The sequence below is a fragment of the Poecilia mexicana genome, unplaced genomic scaffold (assembly GCF_051168715.1).
Source record: "Poecilia mexicana isolate PSO_F unplaced genomic scaffold, ASM5116871v1 scaffold_4, whole genome shotgun sequence".
In the NCBI taxonomy this organism is placed as follows: Eukaryota; Metazoa; Chordata; class Actinopteri; order Cyprinodontiformes; family Poeciliidae; genus Poecilia; species Poecilia mexicana.
In genome coordinates, this window is record NW_028263373.1 from 18,266,586 (window position 1) to 18,292,014 (window position 25,429).

The following is a 25,429-nucleotide window of genomic DNA, read 5'->3' on the forward strand; positions in this document are numbered from 1 at the left end:
CTCATAGATTTTCTATCAGGTTTGGGTCAGGTGAGTTGGCTGACCAGTTAATGTTAACATTACTGTTAAACATTTCCTCCCCAAAATTCTTTGGAAGGCTTTGCTTCACACTCTCCTCAGCCTGTCACTGTCATTATTGCCTGTGCACCATTTCTACCAAGCTTGTTCCTTTCCTGAACCCAATATGCTTCAACATATACATGCGTCATTATGTAAACAGCCAACTTCTTTTCAAAAACCTTTTGAGGCTCCTCTGCCTTTTTTTTTTACTGCTCAGTTACTCAATGATGGCGTCACTTAAAGTCTGTTGGAGTGCTGTCAAGTCAGCAACCTTCTCCATCATTTCCTGGGCCATAAAATTATATTTGTGTATTTTCATTGGTCTTATGTAAGTTTTCAACTTTCTGGGAAACAAGATGAACTGAGATAAACAAAATATATCACCCTATGTGTTATGCATGTATATAATACAGGGAATGTCTGGTACTTTTCTGCAAGTTTCTCGGTGACGCAGTCTTTCAATCGGGGTGATGTGGTGGGTTCTGACCCAGTTTGGTATTTTGAAAAGATTAATGGAAAAAGATCCAGTAGTACCTAGGCTGGAGTGATTTTTAGGACCATTCTGTCTGTTACCTTGTCCCAGTATGGGCGGGGCACCATTGGCCCCGGGCCCTGGACTATCAGTCAGACTGATGTATAGGTCCACAGGGTACAAATGAAACCTGTCACAACAAGGGTAATGATGTCAGAGTCACTACAGCTCACCGTTAGAGCAGGGGGAAGAAGAAGAGGGGATATGAGAGGATGTGTGAAACTGAAGAGGGTTGAGAGGAGAGAACTGAAAGGATGGAGAGGAAAAATGACAAGTCAGAAACAGGGGAGGCAGGAAACACAAGAACCTTTGATTGGGGAGAAAAGAAACAAAAGTGGAAAGGTAGGAAACTCAGAAAGGAGGAGTGGTAAGAAAAGCACAAATCTAAGCAGAAGAGAACAAAGAAAAAAAACAAAGTCCGATTTGACAAAGGAAGGATAAACTAAACAAAAGTGGAAAAAAAAGAAATGTTAATGCATGTACAGTAGTGATAGATCATTGTATGAATACAATGCCCATAAAAAAAACCTCTTGAATGTTGCCCTTCAAATGTCTTTTATAAATCAGCCAGGATCAACAAAATCTAACTTTTTGGACAAACATTACAAAAAAGCCCTCAAAAATGATTTTACAGAAACAAATTTCTAAAAGATGATAAATAATAAAAAATATCCAACATAAAAAGTTATTGCATAAATATTCATACCCTTTAAGATAGTATTTAGTAGATCTTTGTCTGAAATCACAGAATGGAGTCTGTTATGCAGGTTCATTCTGAGTCTACACACAGCACCTGTTACAGACTCAATCAAAAGCCACTACTCAGTTCTGGACAAAGAACTATATAGTCTACTTGGTTAGTACCAAGACAACTTGGTACTAAGTTGACTTGATATCAAGTCAACTTATAGTGAACTTTGTACTAACCAAGTAGACTATATAGATTAATTGAAAAGACAACTTCCTAGATAGAAATGATGAACAATTGAATTCCTTGTTGATGGCAGGTTAGGATATTTGCATCTGAACCTGCACAGATATGGTTAGGGAAAAGGAAAGCCAAAGCTCTTCGAGCACAGTTGATCTAATGGGGAGAAGGGCTAACAAGAGGTTCAGAAAGCCAATACGCGTAACACGTGCACAGCCAATTTCTTAAATAAACTGGAGACTATTAGATGGAAAACTTGATTACTAAGATATTTGATATCTGCAAACCCTAACTGCTCTTCCAGCATAATTTTAAATTTAGACGTAAGTCAGTGCTTTGCATTTTCCACATCCTGCATACTCACTGGGAAGCAGAGGGAGGACAACAAGGTGTGTAAGCTGAACTAAGCCAGTCGCTGACATGGAGAGGAGTTTAAAGAGACGTGTGTTCTCTTTGTATCGCCGTTTCCCAATCGCAACGCCTTGCCATCACTTTCCCTGTCTGATACCTCTGTTACCACAGCCTTCCTCTGCTTATCCTTCACTTCTATCCTCATCCCCTATTATCATTGACATCATCCTTTCCATTGCCCTCTCTCCACTGTCCCCCACCTCGCCTGCAACATGTCCACACACACACACGCACACACACAAGGATGCAAGCCACTGCCTGCATCCTCGCTGCCTTTGCCTCTCTAGAAATTTCTCCACATCTCAAGACGTGGCCACTAATGGATTGAAAGTCTTGGGGAAGAGGCAACAGTCATTTAAAGATTAATGTCAGCCTTAGTATTCTGAAGGGCAGTCAGCCAAACCTCAGTGTGTGTATGCGTGTGTGTGTGTGTTTGTGTACATGTGTCCAGGAGAGGACATGCGCATGTCATCTCTGCAAAGATTCCCTCTTCATTAACAGCCATTAGGCAGAGGCTCAGAGAAGGAGGAAATAAAAAAAGGATAAGCTGGCTGGCCTCTATAAGAACACATCACAGCTGGACACTTTCTTTTCATTGCGCAAAGATAAATTTTACAACCAAGGACTTTAATCAGTTAAAATAATTGCATAATCATGCTTACGCATACATATATATTGTAAATATCATCATCAGTGAGTCACAAGGCTGCTTTAAGCATATGCTTTATATATATATATATATATATATATATATATATATATATATATATATATATATATATATATATATAACAAATGCTTTGAATATATTCTATTCCACCTTACCTTACAGGTTTTCAGGAAAACAGAAAAAAGAAATTGCACATTTTTGAAGGTTTATGTTGAGGACAAAGCTGTTACACCAGATGGTTAGCTACACAAAACCACTTGGAAGTCTAAAAGAAAAAGGGAAAAGTAATTCCTTCATTTCCAGAAATTCTCGGCAGATCAAACTTCTGCAACATTACTTATACCACCAACTGATCTGGTCATAAATTAGACTCATCTCATAGCCATTCATTAAAAATGAGCAAAAGCAAGTGAGGATGATCATAAGTTAGGAATTCAGGTCTGCACGTAAGAAGTGGGTACAGTTTCTCCAATGGGTCTGGATTTTCACTTCAAAACCAAGGCACGCAGTGCCTCATTGCTATTTAGGCTAAAGGATGATTTTACTCTTTCCCAAACACATACCGAAAATATGATATATCAAGACAGTGAACGATGTTAGAGACAAGACTGTTGTGATTTATTTCATCCTTGCGAGAATAATTACACACAGAATATAAAAAGAACATTTTACTCTCCCAAATTCTTTTTTTTTTTTTTTTTGCCTTACAGGATCACAAGCAACTCAGTAAATGTCTTTATTGTTAACTTTTCAAAAGACCTCATTGTCCATCTAGTGTTTGAATTCTATGAAATAGATTCTAGGAGACGTTGAAGTCACACATTGCACAAGAACCCAGCAAGTTCAAGGTCCGGTTACGACTGTAATTAAGTAGCAAGTTAAACAAACTGTTTCGGTACCTCTAAGTAAAAAAAACAAAAAAAAAAAACTGTGTCTCAAAGACAGATGTAATAAAGGGTTCAATGGAATAATCATTAATAAATGCAGATGAATATGTCTATATCAGTACCCAGCATTTTGGAAAAGGCAGCCTATGAGGTTGTTAGAAAAGCCAGCAATTCCTACTGAAATAGAAATCTCTAATTATCTTATGACTCCACAGTAAGCATAGTATTAAACACATTGCTCGGATGCTAAGCGTTTCTGACATCCCCTGCACTCAAAGTGAGACTGCAAACTAACAGAGCTGGACTTGCAGTTGGAAGTCTCATGACTAGCTCATTACATTTCATTTTTAAAACTGTCAAAACATCCTTGAGCAAGACACTGAACCTCTAGCTGCCTGCTTGGTTCAGATGCTTCTGAAAAATAACAGCTGAGCCAAAATGCTGTTATATACAGCAAAGACCTTTATGATGCGTTATGAAGTCAAACAACCTGTTCACTTTATTAAGGTAAATAAACCAATTCAATATTTTCAATTAACATACACATTTAACATGAATTTAAAATTCCAAACAGATACATTACAATAAGTGCACTAATTAAACAAAAAAAGAGGTTTTCTAAAAACATTAACACATTATTTCACAGTCCGGTGAAATGTTATCCAGTTTTTGCTTGAGACATTTTTTTTTCAAACTCTTATTTTTAATGAAGGAAAAGCAAGCAGTTGTATACGTAGCCTTCTGCATTTACAGAGTTGACTACCAGTAATAAAAACTTCTTATTGTCTTGGGTGAGATAAACTGGGCTATGTATTTGTTGAGGAAGCCTAAGCCACTTTTAAATTGTGTATGGCAACATTCAGGGTGTAAGTGAGAAAAATAAATGGTTACAGAGTGACAGGCAAGACACAAATGATTCAGCAGTGTGGGAATACCACTGGTTAATAACTGCCTGTTAACAACAATAAAGTTGGTATCTGTTAGGTGGTTTTTTATACTGTAAGTGGCATTTCAAATTGATTTTTAGTGGTTTTCACCAAGTCAGGACAATAATCTAAACCAAGTTTTTTTTTTTTTTTTTTTTTTTTTTCCAAGTGGTGATCGGATTTCCTGCTACCGAGATGGTAATTAAGTAGAAATCCAGTGGGATTTGCTAATTGAAGTAGTCTGTGACCAGACTAACGAGGAAGGTAGAACACTCTTATACAAATGTGAGTATAAGACTTCATTATATTTTTACTTCAGTAAACTCAAAAAGTAACCATTCAAGGAATCACTCAAGTATGAGTCAAAGAAAAATTGATAAAGAGACTACATGATCAAAACATAAATCACTTAATATTTAAAATAATGCCATCAGATAACCAAATGTTTGAATTTACTTTAAAGACTAGGTTGTAAAGAAATAATTTTGAAATTTGGATTGATAAGAAACTTCTGATTTTGTGTTTGTTCATTTTCCCCAACTCAAAACTTGGAAATTCAATTTTTTTGAGGAAAACATGTTTAAATTAAGTCCTCTAAATATGCATACGTTGATTTGTTTATGATCATTTGCTTTGTGACACATCCAAACAAAAGCAATCGTATCCTTTAAGTACAATGTTACTAGTTATACTTTATATGTATTGCATTGCATCTTGTTTGAGAACAAATGTTTTAGACTGAAACCGGCAGCATATAATTACACACCGAACAGGAATAATTTAATATCAGCTTGAGTTTAATGAAACCTTCATTTAGTTGTGAAAACATGGTACAATGTTTAAATTAAAAAGGAAAATATGAACAATTCAAGACTGCTCTTGAATATTTTACCCTGATTACAGATTCTTATAAACACTGTTTGACGTTTGTGAATCCATTACTCTATTTTTTAAAATCAAGAACTGAGGACTCTGCATTTCCCAAAATGTTAATTACATACTGTGTTGTTGTCGTGATTATAATATACTACCACACTCTATTTCAATATGCATATATCAGATTATATCTTATTACACCATATCATATTGTGACCTGGATGTAACTCAGATGAGTGAAAAATATGAAAAAAAAAAAAAAAATTGTCCTTCTAAAATATATATTTAGTTTATACTGTGAGTATCATATAAATTAAGTGGTGTTATCGCTAAAGTCTTAAATATTGCAATCAAATGAGTTGTAAAGTGCAACGTGAATGTTCCTCTGTGTGTTTTAAACAAATCAACCACAGAGGAGCTTATTTATTGTTCTCTCAAGCAACTGATCATTCCAATTCCTCCGGCGGTGGAAATGGAGGGTGGACTCGCATCTAAATTTTCTAATATTGAACAGCAAAGTAATCTGAGGGGCAGCCACTGGAAAAAACACACACACAGCAAGCAAAGAAATGATTATGGCAGTAAATACAGCTCAGGGAGTGCGAGCAGGAATACAATATTGAGCACTCACATGCACGCAGAAGTAAGAACACCGCTATCTAACGGATAAAGAGACGGTGTCTCTGTTACATACATAAAAACATTATCGGTCTCCTGCTTAGGTATATCTGTGCTGAGCCATGCTGCAGAGGAGCAGGCACGTTGGATGTCTGCGGTGTGTGTGTCCCACGAGAGCAAAGTGAGAGCACCGGTCCAAACTCCCCTAAATATTTAATGTGCTTGTCTGATGGTCATAATCGCTGTAAGAACAATAAATGAAAACAAAAGGTGCCAGCCCAGTAAAAACATGCAGCATAGGCTGAAGCCACATCAGGACAGTGTGGGGAGAGGAGGTGAGATGGAGAGGGAGAAGGGAAGCACAGGGTGAAAACAGACAGAGGCACTCAGAGCCATGAAAAATACATGACAGGTGACTATCACGGTTAAGCAGGATTGGCGTTTGACCTGTGAGCAGGTATAGAGTCCCATGACAGCATGCAGACTGAGAGTATATTTTTAAGGGACTAGCAGCAGCAAGATAATCAAAAAGTGAATATTTTATTAAACTATTTTAGATATAAAATAGAGCGATGATTTTTTTTTTTTTTTTTTTTCAGTCATGAATGTAAATATGTTGCATAGATCCACAACAACAACACAACTGGGCACATAAGGAAAGGTGTCAGTGCAAAACCAAACACACGCCGACATGTTGCTACTATCCTAGAATCTCAATGTGGAGATGACAGATAAAGTGAGGGCGATCACATTCGAAAAGCCAAATAAGTGCCAAACACGTGGTCACAGCAATCTAAAATCAATTTGATTGACACATATTTTTCTTGAAGGAGCATTTTCAATCTGTCTACCTCTTATAACCGCAGGTAAAGATTGGATTCACCTTCTTCTTACCACACTGAAATGAATGAAAACACATAGGATTGAGGAGCAGTGGTGGCACGTCTCAGGTGGCTATCTTAACAGATCTATAAAGAAATGTATTGCTTCCATTCTCTGAGCTGAAGTGTCGCACCAGAGGACACAGAGAAGCATCAGTCAAGCTTAACTCTTCATACAGAATACACAATATAAGAAAAAGGCCTCTGTTTTTTCTGTTTCATATTTGATATTGAAGTGTATAACTAAATAAGTAATTTCTTACAAGTTATTAACAATTTACATATAAGTTTGGAAATAATTGAATGGAATATTTTTGTTGGACCTTTGGTTAAAAAAAAAAAAACTTTTTATAATCCTTTTTTTGGACTTGTATCAACTTAGATTAATTCATCCTGCTCACTAATTCAATGTATTTTATTTGGACGTTTGATCAACCAAAAACAGTGCAAAAATGTTTAAGTGAAAAACAATAAAGTCAAGATATTCTAGGTGTTTTTTTTTTACAAATAAACATCTGCAATATATGCTATGCAAGCCTCTTTGAATGAACACTTTATAGAACTACGTCTTACTGAGTTAATTAAACATCCTTTTGGGGTATGTCCTTACCAGTTTTGAACATACTGATTTTCAGGCTACATATAAGAAAAGCAGAGGGAGGACAAGCCATAGAAAGATGTAAATCACAAAATAAGGGGGGGAGAAGGAAGCAAGAGAAAAACCAGACCTTCAGAGGGGAATTGGAAGATGTTAACGTCGGAAAGAGAGAGGCTGAGTAAAAAAAGAAACAGAAATAAACAGGAAAGCTTTGGGGACAAAGACACGGAGAGGAGGAATGATGGACAAGGAACAGTTGAAAAAAAACCCCAAACCCATGACATGCAACAAGAGCAGGCAGCCAAATAACTAGAAGTTTTTTTTTCTTCTTGTCAATTAAAACGGAACCCTTTCAAAGGTACACAAGGAGGAAAGAAGAAACTATACCATGAAGGTGAGCTGAGGTGACAAAGAGGTCAACATTTTAGCTCACCTTGTCACTCTCCTGTCTTTCTAATGCTTCAGAGTCCACTGCCACAGTTGTTGCACTCTGCTGCTTGCTTTTCCTGAAGACTGGATGTGACCTATTCTTACCTGCTAACTTACTGACCGTAAAGGGGTGTGCGGCAGGAGGGTGGGGATAAACAGAGGAAGAAAACACACCTCCCATCTCCGGGAAGATAAATCAAAGTGATGAACAGGACAGCTTTGTAAAATCGGCAGTCCTATTTGGGGTTTGTCAAAGGTCTGACTGATTTATTTGGCAGGAGGAGGAAGGTGCTCTATTTCCTTGTTGCAATTCAAGATAAGGACAGGCAAAGGGCAATTTCAAATAGATTTTGGGTGAATTTCTTGCTCTTTTGAATCCAGAACTGCACGTATTTACAAAAAAAACAAAAAAAACAAGAAAAAAACAAAGTGGGTGGGCAAAAAGAAGTTGCTGTTGGGGAGCAAAGAGGTCAAAAAAGAGACTGAGGACAGAAAAGTGAGAAGGATAGGGAGAAGAAGAAGGAGAAAGCAGGCAGAAAGTGCAAATGAGGCAGATGGAGAATAAGAAGCAGATAGGTTCACCTCTCATTAGCTCGCCTGCCACACACTATGCCACAAAGCAATGTGCCTCTCAAGGACATGAATTAAACAGAGAGCCAACTACCTCAGAGAAAAGCAGCCCTGCCAGCACTTAGCCAGCCTCATAAACAACCAGCTTGCATTTGTCACTTTCTCTTCACCCAACAAAGCGACAGGAGAAATAAATTACTCTTAAGTAGACCTCGTTCTTGCTCTACCTCAGCATCCTTCTCTTGGCTTGGCTGATGCTTTTAGCAAACTGTTGGACAGCAAGAAGCCAAAAGGTCAACAAATATCTGAGGAACAGATTGACACTTTTGTCAATGCAACAGTCTTTGTCATGGCTTAGTTTTGAGATTTAAAGTTTGAACATCTAAAAATGTATAAAAGTCAATCCACACACATCGACAGAAAGGTATGTGGCAGTAAAATATATTTTATAGGAGAGGTAGAAACAGCAGCAAATTTGTAAAAGTTGTTTTTTGCTCTTGAAAAAGAGGGCAACATCTGAATTCCCGTCAAAAAGCACTCGCTGAGAAACTAGGAGGCAGTAAATATAGTCAGTTGATGTTAAAAGCAACTTAAAAGATCTAAGTAAACAAGAACAAAAAACATTTAGGCCACAAAGGACAGTCGTTTTCCTGTTCAGAGTGGAGAATTCACATATTGAAACAATGACGTGAAGTACCATTAATCATTTTGTTGGCGTTTCCAGTTGTAATCAGTGATGCTGAATTTTTGATGATGATTTTGAACTTAATAACATTCTCGTAGGAATAACACAATCATACCTTACTGATTAAACCTCACAAGTTCTTTGTTCCTGTAGCTCCATCTCTAAGGGCCAGAGTCAGAGTTCAGCCAGGGGGCTGTGAGAGTGCTAAGTGGTTTGTTCCCTGTTCAATAACTGTGAAAGATAATAAATGAAACATAACTGCTTGGACTTTTATTTAGGCCTATGCTAATTGACAGCAAGAAGCCAAAGTAATGCAGTAATATCTTTGTCTACTGAAGAAAACTAATCTTTGTCCATTTTCAACCCAAGTCTAAACCAGAAAATTTAATAGAGGTTGCTCTGCAACAAAAATGTTGCTGTTTTACAATAACTGCATATAAAAAATACATTCACTACGTTTTGTTGTGTTTCACTAAATAAGGTGACTGAGAAGCAACTGAGACTCTAATCCTTAACATTTTATAATTAATTTATGATGCTCATGTTTAATGCCTCACAAGGGGTCCGTGAACTGCATTCAGTTGTGTGCTTGGATTAATATGCAAGCATTACCACTATTGAAACTTTCTCTAGAAAAATAATTCAACTGTTATTTGTAGTTTGCTAAAACTCTCAATTGCCCTCAATATTAATTACAAATCATTTTTATAAGATGTTTAAGAGTTAAAAATACACAGTTGTGTAACTGTAGGTGATTTTTTTTACTCCCTTTTCTGTTGTTGTTGCTGCCTGACACAAAGCAACCATTTAGAAATATATAGTTCCACAATTTTTAGCTCTAGATAAATGATTAGAATATAATAGCAAACATTTTGCAGGATTTCAAGCCTGCTTTTCCCATAACAGTGATACTTTTCTTTTCATATTTCCCAATCTTCTTGGAAAAATTACTGAAAAAAAATCAAGAGAAGGGGAGAACACATAGTGTTCTCCTATGTTCCTTTATTTTCCATGGCATTAATGATTCACAAATTGTAGTACTGAAAGTTTGGCTGTGATCCTGCCATTAAAGGTGGTTAGTGAGCAAGCCCGTGGAGAAAACATGGCTTTGTTAATCAAGCGAATGCACAACAATTACTAGAATCCCATAATCAATGTCTGTGGACAAACAATAAATCCTCGCAGGCAGCTCGGGGGAGCGACAAGAGGTGGGAAACGGGAACCTACTAATTGAGAACAAATGTGTTGCTGTGCTATCACTAAGTAATACCTTTCTGTTACAATGTTTAGCTCACTTGATTAAGTTTACTCCCAAGATCTCGGTTCCAGCGTCTTCTGTGTTTACCACAGCAGATCTCTGAGGCTGTTCCACTAAGCTCCCACTGACATGCACTTCTTCAATAGGTCAGAGCCATTTTAGAAGCATTTAGTGCAATTACTCAATTTTAGTCAAACCATTTTAAGGTTGTGGCTGAATGTTCCACGGTTGGGGGTGGATAGACCAATCACCGGAAAAAATGTGCTGGCATCTTAAGTTTCTGGAAGCCAGCGATGCCAAATAACTACAAGGTTTAAGAGTCCAGTGGCAGATGTTTTAGTTTCTTACCGGCAAACAATCTCTGGTGAATGTGTGTAAGTGAAGAAAGGTAAAACACACACACAAAAAAGACAGGTTTTCTGAATCATTCCTGTTTAATAATACAATTAATAAATGATGTGCTGAAGTGATCTGACAAGACACATATCACCTCATGCACACTTGTATATAGCTGAACAAAAATGATGGGGGTGTATCAATAAAAAAACAAAACAAAAAAAAACAACCTGCGATTAAAAAAAAATGCATTAAGCCCAAAATGATCCATACCTCCGGCAAATTCAGGTTTAACATAATCTTTTAATCTGCCTGAGAATAATATTAACATTTTGAAATGGCCAAACCAGAGTCCTGAATCCACTCGAGAATCTGTGGAGGGAGCTGAAGACTGAGCTGAAGGCAAGAAGGCCTTCTGACCTCCTTACCTCCCTCCTTGGTCATAGTTGATTTTTCCATTAATTACTCAGAAGGGTATACATTATTTTCAATATGCAATTTTTTGATAAAATTTGAAAAAAAATGTTGTGTCTTTTGACATATATGTCTCATTTTATATCAAAAAGAAACTTTCGCAGTGAACTAAATTATTTCAAAGTTGCAAGGGGTATGAATAATTTTGTACTTAACTGTACACAGCAACAATTTCCTTCAGATGCCACTTTCATGTTTTATTTCTTTTTTTTTATTTTTTTTTAGACAATTTACAAAATAATCTCCCAAATTTGAATTTTAGCTGTGTTCTGCAGGATCAGACCTCTAGACTCAGAAAGCGAGCAGATGGAAAACATTACAGGATGCTGGGAAACACATCAAGGGTATCAGGTAAGACTAATCTATCTGGATTTATGAGAGCAGTATGACGTTGTAATTGCAGGATATAGCCTAGGCAAAAAGAAATTAGTTCAGCCATGTGCTGTTCTGGTGTGCTGCACAGAATACCCAAACATTAAGCCTTTAAACTACAAAAGAAATCTGTAGACAAGAAAGGGGGAAAAAAATTGTATGCTTTACAGTCTTGTTTCTTGTGGTATCTATAAAGAGACAAAATGACCTGGATCAGGATTAAATTAAATCTTTTTACTAGATTGTCTTTTTCGTTTATCTTATAAAATATGAGCACTGCTGCAGATTATTTCTGAGCGGCATACGAAAGGTGAGAGCAGCAGAATTAATGATCGACTGAAGGCTACAGGCAGTCATGGTGGCATGTCTCCACTTAGTACAATGGCAACCATAACTATGCCATGATCAATAGATACTCATGACTTGCTTTTAAAAAGGTCCCATCTGCCATCCTATCCCTATCCATCTACTCCTGCTTTAATTTTAGTCAGCTCTTCCTTCCTGTGTTCCTCACAATTAAACATTTAATAGTTTCTTACCCCATGCAGCCTACCTTTTCCTTCTCTTCTACTTCTCTACTCCCCAGGAGTGTTTTTTCCCCCCCAACTGCCTTCCCCCTTTTCTGCTAATGTTTTCTGCCACTCTTTCATCTTATCTTGCATTCCTCTTTCATCTCCTTCCCTTCTTTCCAATACCCCTACAGTCTTTCTTCATGTCGGTTATCCTCTTCTCCTCGCCCTCCTTTTCTTTACTACTTTACCATTTCTTCGCTGAGTTACATCTTACTTCCTCTTTCAAGGCTCTGCTCGAGAACCTATCATTTCATCGCCATTCTTCTGTCTTTTTCAATCTTTGTTCTCACCTCAGTGCCTCATAATTTCTCCCTCTCTGTTCTTTTGCCGCTATTCCCTTCGTTTTACCTCACAGCTTTTTGGATCCATCAGATTTTTCCTGTTTTAAAACCTGTCTCCCCTCACTCCCCCTCCTCCTTCCTTAAATTTCTTTCCAGCTAAAATCCTCTGCTTCCCATATGCCATATGCCCTTCCGCCTTTCTTCGAATGTAGTGTCTCCCCTGCTCTCTTGCAATCTGCAGTTCACAGGTTTCACAGGGCACATTGTTGCATCCCAGCGGAAGCCTGAGCAGAATTCTTCCATAAATAATTAAAGAGGCCCCACATGGCCAGGCACTCTCAGTCTAAATGGATTATTCTGAGAGAGATCAATGCTGGCCTGTGAGGGTTTTATTAGGACCTGCAGATGAAATGTACAAGGCCACTGCCAAAGCATCCCTCACTGTGTCTTAATTCCTCTATTTTGAGGCATTTTCTCTGTCTTCCCTCTTACCCTTAACCACCCACTTTCACCCAAGGACAACCCAAACATATCCTCCAAGAGCCAACTTTGGCAGTGCGCCTATGCATCTGCGTATAAAGCTACCGACAATGCTAGACAGAATGGCTCATTCATGTTTTATTAGACCTCTACCTATGATGTACTAAATAGGTGAGACAGTGGTTTGTTAATCTTGCTTTTGTCAAGACTTATCAGCTTCACTGATAGCTGCTTTTGTCATCAGCTAAGGACCAACTTTATGGGGAACATCCGGCATTATCCACTGGACTTGTCAGTGCTAAGACAAGAGCAGCGATGAAAGGCTACCATGACCTTCAAAAGTGACAACCCTTGGGAGAGAATTGTGACTGCAATGTCTAATAATCGACTAGCAAAATTGCCTCCCTAAGGAAATTTACATCCGTCTCATCCTGTGAGAGCTTTCCTAATTGTCTCCTTTCCGGAAAACATCTCTGCAAACTGGCAGCCGAGGACAGCTCAATTGCACTTCAGAGCTGTTGAGTTCCAATGATAAATAGAGGATGCAGTATAAAATAATTCCTTCTCTTAAAACTCCTGGGAAATCAAATGTATGCATTACCTCTGGACCTAATATTTATTCCATCTGCAGCCTGTAGATTTTGCAACAAAAGAACGTAGGCCTTAAGTGACATTCATATTCAGAAAAAAAAAACAATTAGAGGGCTGGTTTCAAGTGTAAGAGTGAAAGGGCATGAAGCAAGACTTAAAAGGAGTGATTATTATTATTAATACCTTTAACAGACGGTCAAACTGCTGCAGAAGTGAAAACAATGATTTGTTGACATTTTTTGAGTCTGCCCTCAAGGACTTAAGCTTGAGACCCGTGGCTTAAAGACTACACACAGAGAAATATTCAGTCTTCTACCTGCTTAAAGTTTGATCATTGCAAACACGATGCTTGCATATAGAAAAAAAAACAAAAAAACAGTTTGTCTCTGTTATCTACTATGGCACATTACTGGAATTGCAGTGTCTGTAGTTGTGTAGATGAAAATCTGACATGACCAGTTCTTGCTGTTCCTGACAAAATTTCCAATTATTTATTTATTAGGAAATAAAATTTAGAAGAGATTGAAAATGAGCCAACAACACAGCAATTAGCAGACAGTTTTTCTAATCAGTAATATCAATAATCAGTAATAGACTGCTATGTCCTCTATGCCCAGTTCCCACACTCCACTCAAAAAATGCATGTTGGAGTTTGTTTAAAGTTTGCAGCAGAACTGAAAACTGAATAAAATCTGGTCAGATGAGACCTAGAGAGCTATTGATGCCGATTACAGTCTTAGTCAAGCTCCATAAACTGCAACAGCTCAACTAAGGAGCGCTGACCACATATAGTATCGTAGTAAACTTCTCCATAATGGTAAATGCAAATGTTGCATCTATAATAATGTCATCTGTGTAAATATGCATGAAAACAATGATAAACAAAACAAAAACTCCTTGACTTATGAAACACAAACCCAACTTCATAAGTAAAGCCACAAATTTGCACCTCTAAAATTACAAGACAAAGCCAGTTTCAAAATTGCCTGGTGTTACATGAATTATACAGCTCCAGTTTGTTCCCATCTCACTGCTCCTGATGTTCAAAGGACAGATCTGGTCAGAAGGTGTCAGCTGAATAATATTGTTCACACATGATTTGGTTTGAGTGTGAGCACTTACAGATCCATTCTTAAATCTTCCAAACTTTGGCACTGTGCAAAAGGCTTTAGCCAGTAAGGAAGCATGAACAGTGGGTATAAACTTGTTGCTAGGCAACACCCCTTTGCACACAGTCTGCTCTAATTGGGAGAGAACACCTGCAAGCTTAATTGAGAGTTCACAAAAAGTTCAGTTTTTTTTTTTAAAACAATCAAGTCTGCCTATGTGCTTCCAATACTACAAGTGCAAACTGTTTTAACTTTAACTTGCAAAACTTCTATTGCCAGTTAATAGTCTCTGTTGTACAAGCCATTAAAGTAGTGAACTACAAATGAAAACACTAAATAGTCATATAAACAGCTAATACTTGTTCATCAGCTATCACCATGTTGTAGGAGTTTTTAATACATGAATAATATAAATGAATATTTTTTTGCACTTTTGAGGAAGATGTTATATTGACATTTGTGCTTTTTTTTTTTACAAATACACATCATGCCCATTAATTTTATAGCATTTTATTACCATTGAGGCAAATTATTTTAAAATGGCCTGTTCTCAAGTACAGAATTGTCTTACAAAAACTAAGGTCTTACCAAGGCTAAGGCCTGTCATGAACTAGAAACTGTTCTGACACCAGCATCACAAGTTAACGTCTTCAGGGTCTGCTGAAATTTGCAGTAGGGAGGCATATGGAATACTAAAATGGGAGACCTACTTTCATATTTTTAAACTTCTCCTTAAACAAAGAGATATCTTTGTTTGGACTCCCTGGTCCAGTAAGGCAATTATCACAAACACAGATCAAATTGATTTTGGAGGAATAATGTAAAAATATTTGGCTTTTAGAATAATCTTTCCAAAGTCTCGACATTAAGGCCAGAAAAATTCTGGATTATTCTTAACGTCTGGGTTAATGCCAGAAAAAAAAAAATCAATTTCAAAGAACTCTACTAATTGTGCCCGTTAGTTGGCCACATATTTGCCAGAAGTTTTACATTGTCAAGTTAAGAGAAAATCCAACTTAAATCCATAAATACCGAATTGTAGAAATTAAATGTGATATTAATCTGCATCATCAAGGTACACATTTCTCACAGTAACCACAATAGCTCACTTATGTTGGTTCTCATTTTCTGTCATTCAAAACTACAATTTCATCAAAAGTGTGAGGATCTATGCAGATATAAGACACACAATCCTTGAAAAAAATCCCAAAAAACATTCTGCTGTGTCCAAGCAAAACAACTAATACAGGTTACAGCATTTAAAAGTTAACAAGGCCTTCAGAACAAGGGTATAACATTAACAATATTAATTATCCAAGAGATAAAATTGAACAATTAGAATAAATAGCATGTCTGAAATTTAAAGGAGCATAGATTAAATCATTTTGTTGCTTCATAATTCCTGACAATTGAAGAGTAGTAATGTATTTCAGCAGTGCAAACTACATAATGTATTATAGCAAAATGCATTATGTCTTACATACAATGGGGACCTAATACCTTATATTTCCCCTAGATTATAATGTTAGCCACATTTGTTGTGGGGTTCAGGCAGATTGGATACATAAAATGTAACTGAATTACACTGAATTACAAAAATAAAGCTGTCTACATCTGTTTTAATACTAGATCTACAACACTGTAGTTTGTACCTGGTTTCCTTCCCATCATGCATGCTTTATCACAACTTCGCCAAAGTATATTGTTGGCATGGTCTCGGGTTGTCTGGATATACACATTAGCACTGCAATTTTCCTTGAGTAAAGAGGCATTGAATCCTTAACATGCCACTTTAACCTGAACAAGGACTCCCAGTGATTATGTTGTGCACTTCTCACCAGAAAAATTGATCCATGACGTGGCTGCATTTTTCCTAGCATTTGCTGTTATTTTAAAAACAACATAATCAGACCCTCAAAGCAGAAAATAAAGAGCAACGGGTTATTTTTACCTGCCTTTTTGACCCTACGTCACTCTCTTGAGGAAAAACTATAACTTGAACAAACATTATGTTATAGAAAAATGTTATGAAATAATGTTTATCACACTAGACGGATACTTTGGTAAACAGTCCTTTTCTTTCTTGGGACCTGAGGGGGGAAGTTGTCTTATTTCACAATAGCCTAGCTTCTTTCCTCCAGTCATGTACCCAGGAAATGTCTACATATCAAAGTCATTAAAGTGTCAACTTTCAGAGTGAGTTCCAATCAAGGAAGAATTCATCAGACATGAGAAAAACTTGTGAATAGAGCCTCTTTCCCCCATTTAGTCAGTCAAAGCTTTCAATAAAAAAGTATATGTTTTAGAGCTTTGATATGACAACTATTGCCTAAATGGTACATTCCACCTTATCTGCTACAATATTTAAAAAGTCAAGATATGCTTCATGATAACATTTACATTGCAGACATACAGCATGGCCTAATGTGAAGTACAAAAATACTGTCAAATTATACAGTCAGTCTAGATATATTTCTAACAATTAACTCAGCATGCATTTCATCAGTTGCAGCTTCTGGACGTGTATAGATGCGCTGTCGTAGATGAAAAAAAAAAAAAAAGAACTGTTTGACCTTCCACATAAGAACATCCATTATTTTGGTGGGTCTAAACATGGGCTGTAGGAAAGACTGGTACTGGAGAGATAGGACTCTATGAAAAACACATTTTGCAACTTAGAATTTCAAATTCAGTCACTGACTAAGGTTGAAAAGATGACAGATAAAAAAAAAGAAAATAACCCCCCCCCCCCCAAAAAAAAACAACAAAAAAAAAACAGCTCAATGTTTATTTGGTGGCGACAACTAACAAGAACTCTTCTAGTAATTGGGCTGTTGCAATGCACACTGGCAAAACTCTCCATAAAGTGTGCTTATGATTAAATCTTTTCCTCTCCCACTATCTCATTTCTGTGTTGGGTTCCCCTAAACAGCTTTGCCAGTCATTCGCATCCATTTCCATTTTGACTGCATTAATGACATGGCCCAAACACTTAGGCTCGGTGGCCGGTAATGAGACTGCAAAATGTGACTTATGGCTCATCCTGTAAATGCGATACGGATGTATTCGTGTGTGTGTGTGTGTGTGTGTGTGTGTGTGTGTGTGTGTGTGTGTGTCTGTGTGCGCGCATGAGCAGGGACACATCCTTCACCATTTATGTCACTTGGAGGCTTCTCTTTCGTGCCTGAAACTGTTGACAGGTAAGACGTGATTGAAGTATGTTTATACAGAGGGAAACAAGGGGATCCTTAAACACACCATCAAATCAACCATCTTATACATTCAGAAAACAGCGATTGATTGATGTCTGCCTATATTTTATGCAGAGATGTGTTAACCCTTACAGTTCAAGCTGAAAAACCTGCCTATTCAAAAGGCAGTTCTGTATCATGGAAACAGCCTTGGAGAGAAGAAAATGTAGAGCTAACAGAGAAACAAGATAACCCGGCTAACAGACCTGAGCTGGTTGCAGCTGGTCGTTTAATAAAGCCTAGGGTACAACTTCAATTAATTTGAAATCAGAGAAACCTCTGAGGAAGGCAATACAGTACATACAAAAATCCTAATTTGTTTTAACAAGGCTGAAATTTTTTGTCATCTATTTTTTCAGTGGTCAGTTTTGTGAGGAAAACAAAACTAGTTCTTATGATAAAAAGTGATGACTGGAGTCAAAATGTTGCGATACAAGCCAAAGCTGTTATTTAGTTCTGTGTGCCGTTTCCTGATTGGCTGGAATTGCCTTAATTTTGGATGGGGGAACTAAAGGAGATTTTTGCCCAGAGCAAGATTTATGTGAGATCTAATTTTTATAGAACCAGCACAGTACACAAAATTTTAAAGTCTGCAATCTATCTGCTTGCCAGGTATGGAGATTTGATTGCTCTTTGAAGAAAACGCCCCCTGCAGATAAAGAAAGCTCTCCAGTAATGGTTGTATGCCGTGAGCTTGTTTGTTCAAACAGCAGACAGTGACAGACTGTTTTTTGCCATCACTGGGTGGCACCACATTTTAACAGAAGATGCCTAAAACACGCCAACACCATCACGATCAATTATCGGTGATTGATGCTAGGAAGATAGAACTGTACAGCTTTGAGTCCTGTGACCGATGTCAACTTCTAATTTAGCAGACAAGCCACAGCAGAATGTGGATCCATTTTTTTTTCTCTTTGTGCGGAAGTGAACACAACAATGTGAGCATTACATCACTTGTCTCATCACTGTGTGCAGCTCGACTTGTTTTAATGCGTTTCTCTAAAGCCGAACTTCCCTTCGGTATTGAAAAAGAGGAGCATGAAATATGAAAAAAGGCCAAACTCGGGGAGCATATGATTGGCTGCCAGAGTAAATCTGTGGTGGCATAAGTCAGAATATAATTTGAGAAGGACTGTAGGGCTATTTTCTGAGAGGTTCGGTGCAGACGATGGGAGCGTTCTTCTTCTTCCTCCTCATTCAAAACCATAGGTCAACGTCTTTGCTGTGATGTTCTTGGAAAATTCTGTTCTGGGCTTGTGAACAGCAATTGTGTGCGAGTGTGCATGAATGTGTGTTTAAGAGATTGTGTACTGGGGTGAGGTGAAGTCACTCCAAATGTCTCATGTGACAGAGTATAACAGGGAATTGTAATACACAGCAACATCATAAATTTGATTACATTACATAGAAAGTGCAAGCCTGTAAGCCATTTCCAAGCACCATAAAAGAGCTATAACTAAGTTAGCACGGGTACAGAGAAAAATGAATAAAGCCATTTTCTTTTTAACAACCCGGGCGCGGGCGCGATATTGTTCTCTCCTCGGGCTTTATGAGCTTTGCAGACCCGCGATGCGCTCATTGCGACTGAGGCAGCAGACAGGGGAAAGCACAACTTTGGACTGATATTAGATTTTGTTGCGTTATTTATTTATTTATTTATTTATTGTCTTGCAAAACTGTCAATATAAAAAAACAAAACAAAACATGTCCTTTGATTTGAAATATTTAATGTAGTTACATAAAATGCAAAGTAGTGTGCAAAGTGTTTTGCAATAGTTTGTGGACATAAATAGCACACAGGGGCACACAATAAATTTAAAAAGTGCTGATTGGAAGCAGTGAGGAATGACATAATGTAAAGAATAGGTTATTAAAAAGCAATATATATATATATATATATATATATATATATATATATATATATATATATATATATATATATATATATATATATATATTATTTGGATCCCCCCCACCCCCGCCCCCAACTTTTTAAATTAAATGAATACAATCTGAATTCTGATTCACTTTGCATGCGATATCAAATGCACCGGAGCAGATGTCATTCCTGTCGGACTTTCCAGCATTCAACAAGGGCACAAAAACATGACTTCAAAAAGTCAGTGTCACTGTCGTGCGGACTCCACCTTACAGGGTTTGTTGAACGTTCACGGCTTTGTCTCCACAGAGTGCTCGCACGCCGTGATGTTAACGTGATGCACAATGAGTAGCCGTAGTTTCAAAGCACTCCCAAAAGTCTGAGACTTAGCGACCTATTTGCAACTATCGACTCCAACATCCCGTCAAAGAACCGATCGGAACTCGTGCAATCAAACTGAAGGAGCGAGAGAGGAAAGCACCACAAGAATGACATTTACGATCATATCCGAAGGAAACACTGAGTGCCTCTTGATCTGCGGGTAGCCTGTGCAAAGGATTCCAGTGCAAACCGCCTAACGATCGACTTAGTCAATAAGGCATCCTCTAAGATGCACTTGCCTAGATGGAGAGCATGCTCACCCACACATAAGCACACGTTCAACATCCGCCCGAGAAAGATAACTCGGAGATGTGCGTTATAGATTTGGAACAATCACACCAGTAAAATAATTTAGACATAAAAATAAAATAAATAAACAAATAGATATAAGTCTACATGAGCATATCAGGTTGATTTCATGTGGGAGAGTCTTAGTTCTACTCTCTGTGAAATAAAAAAAAAGGAATCCATGCGATCCTTCAGATTTTTGTCTTCATTTTTAAAGCAGCAGCCGTGCTCCACCAGCACCAAAAGTACCAGCTTAAGCGCTTTGCGGTGGCAGAGCGGATCCCCCACTGACTCCGAGCATCTCGCTCCTTTTGCCAAGCTCCACGCCAGCCGGACCGAGCTTCGTTGCAGCATTCTGAACTGGTGCTCGTGTGTTTGCACCAGTCTTCGCATATAGCCTCTACTTTTCTGGTTCAGGTGGCAAGATGGCACAATAACGACTCAAGTTCTTCGTAAAGAAAAAAAGAAAAAAAAAATCGACGTCTCTAATTTCTAAAATTTTCTTCTTTCCCTAATACATAAGTAGCAGTATGAAATAACCGGAGTTTAAGCCTACCTCTCTTTGGCAGCTTTGAAGTTCCTGCTTCTGTCTTCTCAGCTTTTATACCCTCACATCTTCATCTTTTAAACAAGTAATAATCCCCGGGTTTTGCGTTAAACGTGTGCGTCCCTGCAGCAGGTCCAGTGATGAGTGGTACGCGGGTTCCTCTGCGGGGTTTTAGACAGTGTGCGTTTTTTTTTTTTTTTTTTTTGTTGTTGTGTTGTTTTTTGCGGGGTTTTAAAGAAAATCCACCACAAGAGCGCAGGTTGGTCAGGACGCGCTTGGGTACGGCACGAGGACTCGCTCCCTCAGCGGCAGCCGCCGTGCGCACTTGGAGAAACCAACGCTGCGTCCGTACAGAGAAGCTCGGGGAATGATGTCATGCGTCCGGCCCTCCCTCTCCAGCCACCCCTCAACTCAGGGATCTTTCCGTCCTTGTTTGTTATCTTCGCATTGACTCCACTTTGATTTGGGGAAATGTGTTTTATTAATCTTGAAGCGTTTTATTTAATTTTCAGATTTTATTTGCGTACTGTAAAAAAATAAAATAAAAATACAACACAAAAAAAAAAGTAAATGACCTAAAATGCATCATATTATCTCACCAGCGAATAATGTGTTTAGTGAAACAGCTGGTTAAACCAAGGTTATAAAACGAAGCGCGGGTTATTTTGATTTATTTATTTATTTTTCGTTGCAGTGCTCAAGTTGACATGATGAAGTCATTCCGTTATCTCCCGCCTCACTGAAGGTATCGCCCAGTAGAATCGTCTGGCTGCATTTACCCGGAATGAGAGGGAAGGTAAGGAAACATGAAATAGACCAATGCACGCAGCGCTTTGTGTCGAGACTGCCTGCCCCTCCCTTGTGCAGCAGTTGCATCTTAAAGATAAAGCAGCATCATATCCATGTCAAATTACAGGGTTGCACATGTTGCACTGCAAATAATTTCTTTAAATGTATAACAATTCACTTACAGCAGACAAAGGTGGAACGATTGATTTAGGATGTATGGTTATTAATACAACTGAATAGATTATTAATAGAATATATTTGTGTCCACTCCTTTAAAGCAGATATGCTAATATTTTTTTGTAGTTTTTTCACTTTATGCTTCCCAGTTTTGTTGCCTGCTGCTTAGCGGAAGAAAAAAAAATGTGAGAAAAAGACTGCAAGAGCATTTAATCAATCAGCTTCAACTTCAGGTTTTACTTAATCAAATCTTTAAAGTGGCAGGGCTGCTTTCCTCAGCTCTATGTCGCAGAGCTCAAATAATCACTCAGGAAAACCTGAAATGTATAGCTTTATGAAGTGAGGTCACTCATGCTTCCAGCAAAGCACTAAGCTGGAGACAGTCACACTCAAAGCATAGCATGTAACAAAAAATCTGCCAACTGCAACCATTTTTTTTATTATTTTGTTGAACTGTTGCACCACACAGTTCATGTGTTTTTTCTGTCCAAAGAAAGATTTTATTTAATTTTTTTTTTCTGTCTGGGAAAACATGCAGAATGGAATAATTGTATTTGATGTATGTTCTGAGCCTCCACCTGTCACCTTCACCTGCTCTGCCTGCAGCCAAGGCAACTGCTTCATCTAAATTTTCAGAATGATCTGGATTATGTGTTTAATTCATAAACAGCTTGTCAAATCTTCAAAATGTGCAGCATTGTAACTGAGGATCTGCTTATTATTCACAGAACTGTCAAAAATATTTTCACTGAATCTTTTTCCAAGTAGCAGCCAGACAAGCATTAGTACTTTGTCAAATATGTCTTCTTTAAGACTTTCACAAAGAGTCTTTGGAGATTTAGGTAGAAACTACTTCAGAACTAACCTCATAGGAAAATTACAGATGTCATGGGTAGTTATATTTTATTGATTGTAGGTAAAAACTCTGTTTAAATTGTCCTACAATACAATACCGATTCAACATGCAAACATTTATTTTATCCAGTCTACAGCCCAAACATCACAGTAAAATAGCAAACAATGCCTTCAAGCTGGTATGTCAGAAATGGTGTTTAGGAGTGTCTTGCTGGGGAAAGACAATTTTCGATCTTTTACCCTCATTTAAAAAAATGAAATGACCACTGTGTGCACGTGCATCAAGCACTGTACAATTTCACCCTCCTTCTTTACTTTTGCGTTGTTAGTTGGACACTTTTATCACTTGTTACTTTGTACAGCTCTGCTTCACACATATGCTGTGTTATGGTTGTGATGGTTTGCAGTGCTGCCAATATGGTGGGATGTTGTGAGCTGCAATCTGGGTTACAAATGATGTCAGTGTGTTTTGATATTTTAAAATGGCAGAAGAGATTCTCTTGGTTGTGAAAGCTCCAATAATGCAGAGTGGATTGTGTTGGCCCAGCTGACTAAATAACTTATCACATATTAGTTCTGTTAAGACATGGACGTTGTGAAAGTGGCTTTCTTTATTAGCTGCTGATAAGAAACCCAGATGATGAATGCATTATAATGCAGCGTAGACAAAAACCAAGCAGTTATGTTTGTTTCTTTAAAATGCCAGTAACAAAAGAAGACATGTCGTCTTCTGCTCAGATACTGTATCTCTTTAAGTGGTGGACAATGGCAGTATTTAGTGCTCTATGCCAAAAGTGACACTTAGAGAGAGATATGTAATAGGGAATAAAGTGATGAAAAAAGTTCAATAATAATAATAATAATAATTATCATCATTACGTAATAGTAGGTTTTAAACCACTTCAACATAATTGTATAACATTGTCAATCAGTTATATATGTAATGAAAAGCAATGCCTCTTCATATGACATTCTTATTTATATCACCTGTCGGTCTGGATGGGAGATGAAAGGTGCGACTTTAAAAAAAAAAAAATAATAATAATAATACAAAGCAACAGAAGTAACAGAAATCCTTCTGCAAACTTTAAAATGCAAGTAATTCACAGATAAGAACATTTGATGTGTTTTTATAGGTTTGTGGACAAGTTGAAGAAGTTTAGAACTACAGTTTAGCCAGCCTGAACAAGTTAATCCAAACCAGCCAAACAAGGAAAGCTGGTGATGTAGTGAACATGACTGAAATTGCTTATAGTGGGTAATTATTTAATACCATTAGCTGATGTTGGGTTGGTCATGAATTAACAGCTGTCTAGATCTAGCAAATATTAACTGTTTTCATCATCTAACACATTTTTCCATTTTCCTTTGTCCTATTAAAGCAAAAATAATAATAATTTAGTCAAGAAAGTCTGATTTGTCTCATAAAATTTTTCTGCTTCTCTTGTTTCAAAACCTGTTTTATTCATCTCCCACCCCCCTTTCGTCAATCAAACCTTCTCTTTCTTCTCCACACATTGTCCTCCAGTGTTGACCTCTCCTCTCCCTTCCTCCTTTTTTTCCTCCCTTTACGCGTCTGCCTTCGTGTGGGAAATAGACGCCAATCAGAAAGACAGGATGAGTGGTTTAATTAAAGGAGAAGTAGTGTTCTGTCACCTTGCACTGAGCACCGGCAATCAAGAGACACTGACTGGAGGAAAAGTCAGACAAGGCCATTCATTGATTGGCGATTTCAGGAGAGGGACTTCGTCTACATGATACGCTGAAAGAGCTTTGACTCAGATTAGGGATAAAGACAATTCACCACAGACGAATTTACTCTGTGAAAGGAGAGCCAGTTTACTATTCCAGCACACTTTTTACAACCAGCTGTATTAATATGACAGCCCAGCTTGGTTTTAAATTGAGATATTAATAAATAATGCATCAGCAGATATCTTAAAATCCCTACAGTAATTTGCACCCCTTGAACCTTTTGACTTTTTGTCACAATATAGCCTGTAATTCTTTGTGTGTATGTTTGGGATTGGGTGGTTATGTGGTGGAAGGGCACAAAAAATGTCTAATACATAGTTTGAAGAAATGGAAGTTAAGTCATTTGTATTGCACAGCACAACCAAGAATGATACTGATGCTTTTCCCCAGGTTTATCTGACATTATGGTACTACAGAATAATCACTAGCTAAAGAACGATAGTTGATGTAATGAAACTGGGCACATTGTTAAAACACTTTACAAAAGAAATCCATCATCACTGTCCCATTGATTTTATTTATTTTTAATGTTTCTAATGTAATAAGGGAGAAATATATAAAAAAAAATGTTTGAATGCATCGTTAGCCAATGTGAAACATAGGAGAATTATTTTCTGATCTGCTGACATCAAAAACTGATTCCTAATTGGACATTTTAGATTTAAGGAAAATTGTGAAATTAGTTTGCAACTCGGCCTCCTTAAAACAAAAAGAGAAGTAAAACTTGCTGTATGCACATGTGCATACATAATTCATAATTCATCATTCATTTTAATAAATCATTAAATCATGTCCCATTACTATGAATTAAAACACTGTGAATAAAATGTTTAAAGTTAGGCAATGTGTCAGGGGTGGTTGTATGACTGGGTGTACAGCACTTATGGTACGTCATAACTTTAACACCAATTTTATATATATATATATATATATATATATATATATATATATATATATATA

General features: G+C 37.5%; 1 protein-coding gene across 1 annotated transcript in view; it reads right to left on the reverse strand.

Annotated features, from left to right (window-relative positions):
- Positions 1-21,924, reverse strand: part of ptprsa (protein tyrosine phosphatase receptor type Sa) — a 245,785-nt gene extending 223,861 nt beyond the window's left edge. The window contains exon 1 of the mRNA XM_088005040.1: positions 20,903-21,924. The gene's annotated coding sequence lies outside the window, so the exon portion shown is untranslated. The remainder of the gene's footprint in view (positions 1-20,902) is intronic.
- Between the last annotated feature and the right edge of the window lie 3,505 nt (positions 21,925-25,429).